The 8,663-nt window shown below is 57.5% G+C and overlaps 1 long non-coding RNA gene across 1 annotated transcript; it reads left to right on the forward strand.

The window, feature by feature from the left end:
• The first annotated feature begins 7,078 nt into the window (after positions 1–7,078).
• Positions 7,079–8,045, forward strand: LOC114110643 (uncharacterized). Its single transcript, XR_003586903.2, has 2 exons — positions 7,079–7,357; positions 7,822–8,045. It is a non-coding gene; the product is annotated as an uncharacterized LOC114110643 (long non-coding RNA).
• Positions 8,046–8,663: the final 618 nt, after the last annotated feature.

Below are 8,663 nucleotides of genomic sequence, written 5' to 3' on the forward strand. Positions count from 1 at the left end.
CCCACCCTCCCCCTGACTCGGTCACTCAGCCAGACACCTGGCTCCCGTTCTATCTCACACACACATCACCACGCTCTCAGCCACTTCATCTTGTTGATTAAACTCTCTACTCCCTGCCAAATCTGTTGGCCTCTCCCATGTCCCACAGCCACCACCCTGTCCAGGTGGACCTCGTCTCTCCTGGGACGACGCAGCACGTACCCCGCCGAGCCGCGTCAGCCCTCAGGCGTTTCCTCTGGATGCTGGGGCCTCACACACCGCTCCTCTTCTCTGAAGCACTTCCTTGCCCTCTGCCTGACCAGCTCCCACTCATCCATCAGGTGTCACCGAACCACCTGGGGGAGAGGCACCTCCCTCCCACACCCCGTCAGCCTCTTCGTCCCGCCTTTGGAATGACTCTGTCGTCTGTCTTGACCTCTCGACTGTGAGCTGCTCAAGGGTAGGGAGCACGCACGTCCCATTCACTCCTGCCTCCAACGCCCAGGTGCTGGCTGCCTGCCAGGATTGGACACACGAGAAAGCAATTCCCTGCATTCCATCAGGGTTTTCCAGGGTCCAGCAAGGATGTGATGGGTTTCTCAGGTGGTGCCAGCAGTAAAGAATCTGCCTGCAATGTAGGAGAGCTGGGTTCAACCCCTGGGTCAGGAAGAGCCCCTGGAGAAGGAAATGGCAACCCCCTCCAGTATTCTGGCCTGGAGAATCCCGTGGACAGAGGAGCCTGGCGGGCTACAGTCCATAGGGTCACAAAGAGTCGGACACGACTGAAGTGACTTGGCATGCACGCAAGCAAGGATGTACAAGAGTGATGTGGGCCAGAGCCAGGCAACAGGTGGGGACCACGGCAACCTGGGAAACACACAATCCAGCTGAGCGGCCGCTGGAACTCAGCCCCAATTGCTTGGTTCCACTTAGGAAGCAAGCTCTGTCTTGACAGATCCTCTGATCATTCAACCGGGGTGACTCCCAAGTTCCTGCAGAGTCTGGACCAGCCTGAGTCAGGCATCTGCCCCTGCTTTGACCAGCCATGGGTACTGGCAGGCCAGGGTTGGGGGACTTGCCATTTGGAGAGAAGGGGTCGTAAGTGGGGGTCTCTCAAAGACCATCTCCACTCTGTAATTCCAGCTTTACTCATGGCCTTAGGCTTTGGAGGAGAAAACAAAAATCCAAGAAAGACACCAGAGATCATTTACCACGTGGGCAGCTCACAGACGCAGCTCAGAGGCGACAGGAAGCGGCGCACGGCTGATCCCCTCCGTGGCCCTCCCACGGCTCATGGCTGACCTCTCTGGATCCAATCGTGTTGTTGAATTTTTATGCATCTTTTTCTTTTAATGTAAACTGAAGGCAGAGGTCACTTTTGCTCTCGAGGCTCATGGGGGTCTCCGGGGAGCTGGGCCCCCCAGTGGGCTTCTCCTAAAGGGCCAAGTCCCACCCCCGCAGGCTGGGGCGGGGGTGTGGTTGGCCGGCCCAGCAGCTCCCCGGCCTCTTGTTAGCAGAGCTCTGTTGATGGATGAAGTGGCGGCGGCAGGGCTGGGAAGCCGCAGCCATGCCGGCCAGCCTGCCTGCGCTCACACCGGTTCACCATCAGCTCCCTTTCGGTATCTGCTCGCACCCACCTCCGAGCCTCATGGGGATAGCCGCTTTGGGGGGCCCTAGACCTCCGATCTCAAAAAAAGACCCTCCAAACTAGCCAGTGAGCGCCTCTCGCGGACCAGCACGCCTACTGTGTACTGGGCACCGTCCCCTACGTCATTTCCAAACCTGGCACCCACCTGTGCCCACAGGAAATATCACCCCGTTTAACAGATGGGGAACCTGAGGCTGGGAAGGGCCTTGCCGCCATCCCCCCAACTCGGGAAGGGGCGGAGCTGAGACTTGAAAGGGAAACCTCAGGACGCCAGTCTCAGCTGCAGGGGGTGGGGGGGGGGGGGGGGTGCTTCCAGCTGTGGACTCACCAGGAGCTGACATCAGGCTCCAATTTAGGGGCGGGGTCAAGGTCAGAAAAAGTCAGGGAGACTGGAGTGCTCATGGGGGAGCACCGAAGAGGGAAAGGGCTCCCCTCCCCCCTGCACAGGTTACCGGGGTCGCCAAGATGCAGGTGGGTTTACCTCCATCCGTCCTGTCCCCTCACCGGTCACCCACCCATGCTGACCCCACGCCCCTCACCCCCTGCACTAGCCCTGGTGCCAACAAAGCCCCCCGCCCCCAGGAGCGCCCAGGGGCCTGGGTCCCTGGGTCCTGGCCTTGCCCTCCCCGGTCCTGGCTTGCCTGCTGTGCGGGCAGGAAGTCTGGGTCTCTCAGGCATAGGGGGAACCACTGCGCAGCTGCTGCCCAGGAAGGGGGTGAGTAGGGGTGGGGGGAGGCAGGAGAAAGAGGAGAGGAGGGTTTGGGCTTTCTGGTTTGTTTGGATTCTAAAATTAGCCTCTGGCGAGTGAGGGGGCTGAGGGCTCACACCGGCTCTCAGCCCAGGCTGCTGCGAAACCCCAGGTGCTTGGCTAAAAATTGTATTGAAAGTTTCCGAGCTGGTTGGGGTGACTGGAAATGAATCTGTAATACAGGAATTTCTTTCTTTCCTATCACATGTTGTGCTCGGTTCTGAGCTTGTTTTGACCGACGCGGCATGTCTCCCCCAGCCTTTGTGCCTCTGGACGTGAGTGTAGGTGTGAAGCTTCGAAACCATGTGTGCCTCAGAGTGGGGGTGGGCTGGGGTGGGGGCCGCCGGGGGGAGGTGGGAAGCAGAGAGAGAGACGGGCGGAGATACAGAGCCCGAGGCCGGAAGGCCGTCAGCTCCTCCAGAACGAGAGCCGCTCCTCCCCTTGGTGCCCCCGGCCGAGGTCCAGCGCCGGGCGGGCACCAGGCATCTCGGGGGCAGGTGTGCTCGGGTGGGCCGCACAGGAAGGGGGTCCTTGTGCACTTGTGGGCTGGACAGGCAGCCTCCCAGGGGCGCCATGGGGACACCTGAGTGCTAAGATAACCTTCTGGGGCGTCCTGGGGGTAGGGTGGATGGCACTGCACCTGCCTACGCAGGAGACACGGGTTCGGTCCCTGGTCCGGGGAGATCCCCCATGCCTCAGAGCGGCTAAGCCATGTGCACCACAACCCCGAGCCTGCTCTAGAGCAGCCCCTGAAGCCTGCAGCCGGAGCCGGTGCTCCACAGGAAGAGGAGCCTCCCCCCAACCAGCAACTAGAGAGAAGGCCAGCCAGCAACAAGGACCCCGAACAGCCAAAAGTCAACAAGAAACAAGCAAAATCATTTTTTAAAAAGGTGCCTTTCTGTAACCCACCTCCCTGGGAAAGGTCGTCTGTGAAATGAAGCTATAAACCCTGGGTGGCAAGCTCACAGGGTCACCGTGAGGCCCCAGCGAGCGCGCACAGGGGCCCCGCCGGACTGGCGACCCCAGCCCAGCTGGTGTTAATCGCAGGTCTAGTGAGACCGGGGCCCCTTGGCTCCTCCAGTGGGATTTGCCCACATTAGATACTCAAACCAAAAACATGCCATTTCCCCCCAGATCCTCTTCCCTTTCCCCTCTCCATACATGCCATCACCCCCCACCAGTCACTCAAGCCGGAAGCCTAAGCTTCAGCCCTGCTTCATAACTTCCAGTCCTCAGTCTCTCTCCAGCCCAGCCCAGGGCCAGCCCCATCGATCGGATCGTCCCAGGCGGGTAGACCCGACCTGCAGCGACTCATCTCTGTTTGTGCCACGAACCCCCTGGATGCCCAGAAACCCAGAGGCTCGTCCTCAGAGCCGCGGCGTCCGCGGTGAAGCGGCTGACTTACCGCGCTGTCAGCCTCCTGAGCAGCCGAGCGACTCCGCGACATCCCAGATCTTTCTGTGTTTCGTGCCTTTTGTGATATGTTTTGGCGGTTTAGTCGCTCAGTCGTGTCCAACTCTCGGGACACCGTGGACCGTAGCCCGCCAGGCTCCTCTGTCCATGGGATTCTCCGGGCAAGAATCCTGCAGTGCGTTGCCATTGCCTTCTCCAATGATATGTTTTAAGAGACATTTATGATGTGCTTCCTACCTTTCACGACTGTCTCAGATAATGTTAGTGTGAGAGACTGAATATAGCTCCCTGGGCTTACAGCAAATGCTTATTGTTTCTCTGTTTATACGTAGCAGTATCTGGTAAACTCCTAGTTTATTCTCCTCCTTTCATCCTTGATAACCATAAGTTTATTTTCTACATCTGTGAGTCTGTGTCTGTTTTGTGAATAATTCCGTTATGTGATCTTCCAGATCCTGCACATACGCGATGCCATGATATTTGTCTTTGCCTCACCTGCTCCCCGTCGTGTGCTGATCTGCAGGTCAGACTATCACGTTGCTGCAAGCGGCAGTGTTTGGTCCTTCCTTACGGCTGACTAGTATTCCGTGGTATGTGAATCACATCTTCTTATCCATTCCTCTGTCAACGGGCATTCGGGTTGTTCCCACACCTTGGCTATTGTGAACGGTGCTTCTATGAACATAGGACTGCACGAATATTTTTGAATTATAGTTTTGTCTGGATATACGCCCAGGAGTAATCTGGCTGGATCATATGGTAACTCTGTTTTTAGTTTTCAAGGAGCCCCAATACTGTTTTCCATAGTAGCTTCACCAGCTCACATTGCCGCCAACAGTGTAGGAGGGCTCCCTTTTCTCCACACCCTCTCCAACATCAAAATAACATTTTTAGATGCATAAAATAAAACTCATAGGTTTGCAAAGGAAGCTGTCTTTGTTGAAATACAGTTATCAAAATATTTAAAGAGCAAACCCATAATCTGATAACTTATGTGCTTTGCTGCGAAGGTGTTAAATAACAATATTCAACAAGAAGACCCAGCGATGGGGTGACCACTGTCATTATCCCAGAGTCGGGATGAGCCCAGGGGATCTCAAGTCTCCTGTGACAGCCACAGGGGACACGGGGATGCTGGGCTTCTGTCCATCAGCAAGTCCCAAAGGCTGTGCCCCAGCCCTGAGGCCGCCATGTCCATTCACAGCGGAAGGAGAGACTCACTTTCAGTCCAGGGTTCAGGAACATGAAGGTGTAATTTTTCCAGTCAAAACTCACAGGCCCCACCCGCCCCCCAGATGCTGTGCACGGACCCAAGGGCAGAAACCCCGGAGCAGGGAGGTCTTCCCGGAACACGACTGGGTCACCTCACTCCCCTGCTGCAGGCCTTCCCATTTGGAGACGCAGGAGGTAGATGAGAATGACCAACCCTGGCTTAGCAGCCAGCGCCGTCTGGCCCCTTCCAGAACCTTCTCCCGCCCGCTCTCCACATCCAGCCAGGCCGGACATGTCCCTCGGGGGCACCTCCTCCAAACTCTTCCCATCTGAGGGCTGCAGGGCTACTGTTCCTCTGCTGGGGGCAGGTCCCCTCAGCCCTCTAACCCTCCTCGTCCCGCCCAGAGACAATGAAGACCCGACCCCCAGGCACACGCAGGTGACCTGATTGGAAACATGGGCCCTGCAGATGTGATCCGGTTAAGATGAGCTACAAAGCTCCAGGGACGCGAGGCGCAGGAGTCCTGGGAACCGAAAGCACAGTGAGACCGGGCAGCAGCACCGCATCATACGCGCGAGCTTGCTGTGAGGACACACCTTAAATAAAGAGCTCTGGGGCTTCCTCGTGCTCCGGCGGTTAGAACGCCACCCTTCCAGTACAGGGGGTGCAGATTCCATCGACCCCGCGTTGGAGTCACCTAAGCATAAAACAGAAGCGATAACTGTAACAAATTCAGTGCAGACTTAAAAAATGGTCCACATCACAGAAGCCTTTAAAACAAAAAGACTTCTCACCACACACGGGCTTCCCTGATAGCTCAGTTGGTAAAGAATCCACCTGCAATGCAGGAGACCCGGGTTTGATTCCTGGGTCGGGAAGAGCCACTGGAGAAGGGACAGGCTACCCACTCCAGTATTCTTGGGCTTCCCTGGTGGCTCAGCTGGTAAAGAATCTGCCTGCGATGTGGGAGACCTGGGTTCGATCCCTGGGTTGGGAGGATCCCCTGGAGAAGAGGAAAGCTACTCCCTCCAGTATGCTGGCCTGGAGAATTCCATGGACTGTGTCGTCCGCATGGCCGCAGAGTCAGACACGACTGAGCCACTTCCACTTTCGCTCACCACACACACGCGCACACACACACTGGCAACCACGCGAGGGGGTGGGTTAGTTAGCTTGATGGTGGCAATCTTTTCACTATGAATGCATACATCAAAACACCAAGCGGCACAACTTGGATGTTTATGAATTTTATATGTCAAAGAACTTCTCTGAACACAACGAAGACTCGATGAGGTCATAGTGGACCAGGGGTGTCTCTAATCCAGTGACTGGAGTCCTCAAAGGAGAAGCAATGAGGAGAGTTGGCTACAGAAACTCAGAAAGAGCATGGCCCTGTGAGGACAGGGGTAGGGGATGGGGTGACGTGGCCACAAGCCAAGGAAAACCCGGGGGGCCACCAGAGCCGGAAGAAGCGGGAAGGACCCTCCCCCGGAGTCCTGGAGGGAGACCAGCCCTGCGGCCACCTTGATTGCGGACCTCTGATCTCCAGAACCAGGAGAGAGGACGTTTCTGTTGCTTTAAGTCATGCGGTTCAAAGTCACTTGTTACAGAAGCCACAAGAAACAGACCCAGGATGTAAACTCCAGCAGAGCCAGGATGCTTTCTCGGTCACCTGGTCACACATGGGGCACGCAGTTGGCGCTCAGTGTTCGGAAAGGCTGACTGCGTCCCCGGAGATGTCAGCCTCTGTCCAGGTGGGGGCGGCACTTTTGTCCGTGGCGGCGCAGGCCCCCAGGCCTCACGCCTACCGCCACCTGGACTCCGGCTACCTCCCTGCTGGGTCTGCAGTCGGGGCGGCGGGGGGCTCGGACGCTCTCCACACCCCGGGACCCTTTCCTGGGTCTCTGTCGTCCTTCTGTCCCCAGACCTGGATCATGCAGCGAGTGCTGGCGAGAGGGACCAGGGAGCCAGCCCTGCCCCCAGGGTGCAGGAGAGAGAGACAGGGCTGCTGTGCTGTGAGGGGCTGAGGACAGAGCAGGGCCCTGCGCCCCAAGCCCCGGCAGGGGTAGGCCAGACTCGCAGCGGAGGCCCCGCAGCCTCCTTACGATGGCCCTGAGGCTGCGTCTGACCTTGAGGGTGTGTCTGACCTTGGGCATAGCTGGGCCCCAAAGCAGGAAGGAAGGCAGACCTTCGGACAGAGGCTGAGCCAGGGAGGCTGGGCCCAGAACTCACCCCAAGGAAGTGCACCTCCCCCCGGCCCCGAGACCCTGACGCTTAAAGCAAACAACTCCCCAGACGTCCCCGGTGGCCCCAAGCTCCAGAGGAGAGGGAGGGGGAAAGACAGGCCGCCAGCATGGTGAGTAAGAGCAGCTCGATCTGCCCCTGGTTCTCCCGGAGCGAGGGCGAGGGGCTGGGGCGGGCCCATCTCACCCGGACAGGGGAGTCCCACGCGGCCACACCTGCAGGAACCACTTCCAGGTCGTGAGCGGGAAGCGGGGTGGCCAGCTCAACCCAGGGGTATTGCCGTCTGAAAGGCGATTTCTGATGCCCACCCCCACACAGCTCTTAGTGGTGCAGAGAGAACTGAGGAGGGCGTGGGAAGGAGGTGCCCAGATGCCCCAAGCCCGGAGCAGGGGCCGAGGAAGCCGGTGTGCACGTCGGGAGACATCTCGGTGCGGTCTACTGACCTGGGTGGTTGTTCTTTAGTCGCTCAGTCGTGCCCGATTCTTTCGCGACCCCGTGGAGTGTAGCCCGTCAGGCTTCTATGTCCACGGGGTTCCCAGGCAAGAACACTGGAGTGGGTTGCACTTCTTTCTCCAGGGGATCTTCCCGACCCAGGGATTGAACCCGCACCTCTTTCGTCTCCTGGGGTGGCAGGCGGATTCTTTACTGCTGAGCCCCCAGGGAAGCCACTGACCTGGGAGGAAAGCATCGGCCGTGTCTGCTAATCTGGCCCAGCCCTCGCTCACGCTTTGCTGTTATCAGCCTCAGGATGCACAGCCATCGTCGGCTGGAATTACCATCAACTGCTATATTTTTCCAGACGTTTTCTTTTCTTTTTCTTTCTATCCTTTTTTTTTGACTGTGTGCGTGTGTGCGTGTGTGCGTGTGTGTGCGTGTGTGCGTGTGCATGTGTGTGCGTGTGTGCGTGTGTGCGTGTGCGTGTGTGCGTGTGTACGCTCGCACATTCATCAGTTTCAGCAAATGAGTTTCTGGGCGGGGAGGATCTCTAGCACCCTCTAGTGGTGAGAATGTGCGTGCAAGTGTGTCTATATGGTTGTATGAGTGTGGTTGTCTGTGTGGTGTGTGTGATTGTGTGGTATGTGTGTGGTTTACGTGTGGTTGTGTGCGTGTGTGGCTGTGTATGTGGTTGTGTGTGTATAGCTGTGTGGGTGTGGTCTGGGTGTGGTTTGGATGTTGTTGTGTGTGTGTGGCTGTGTGTGTGTGGCTCTGTGTGTATGGCTGTGTGTGGTGTGTATGGTTGAGTGTGTGTGTGGTTGTGTTGTTTGTGGTTGTGTGGTTATGTGTGTGTGGTTGTGTGTGTAGTTTTGTGTGTGGGTGTGGTTGTGGGTGTGGTTGTGTGTGTGGCTGTGTGGGTGTGGTGTGGGTGTGGTTGTGTGTGTGGTGTGTGTGTGGTTGAGTGTGTGCTTGTCTCATATGTG

The sequence above is a fragment of the Ovis aries genome, chromosome 24, assembly GCF_016772045.2.
Source record: "Ovis aries strain OAR_USU_Benz2616 breed Rambouillet chromosome 24, ARS-UI_Ramb_v3.0, whole genome shotgun sequence".
Taxonomy (NCBI): Eukaryota; Metazoa; Chordata; class Mammalia; order Artiodactyla; family Bovidae; genus Ovis; species Ovis aries.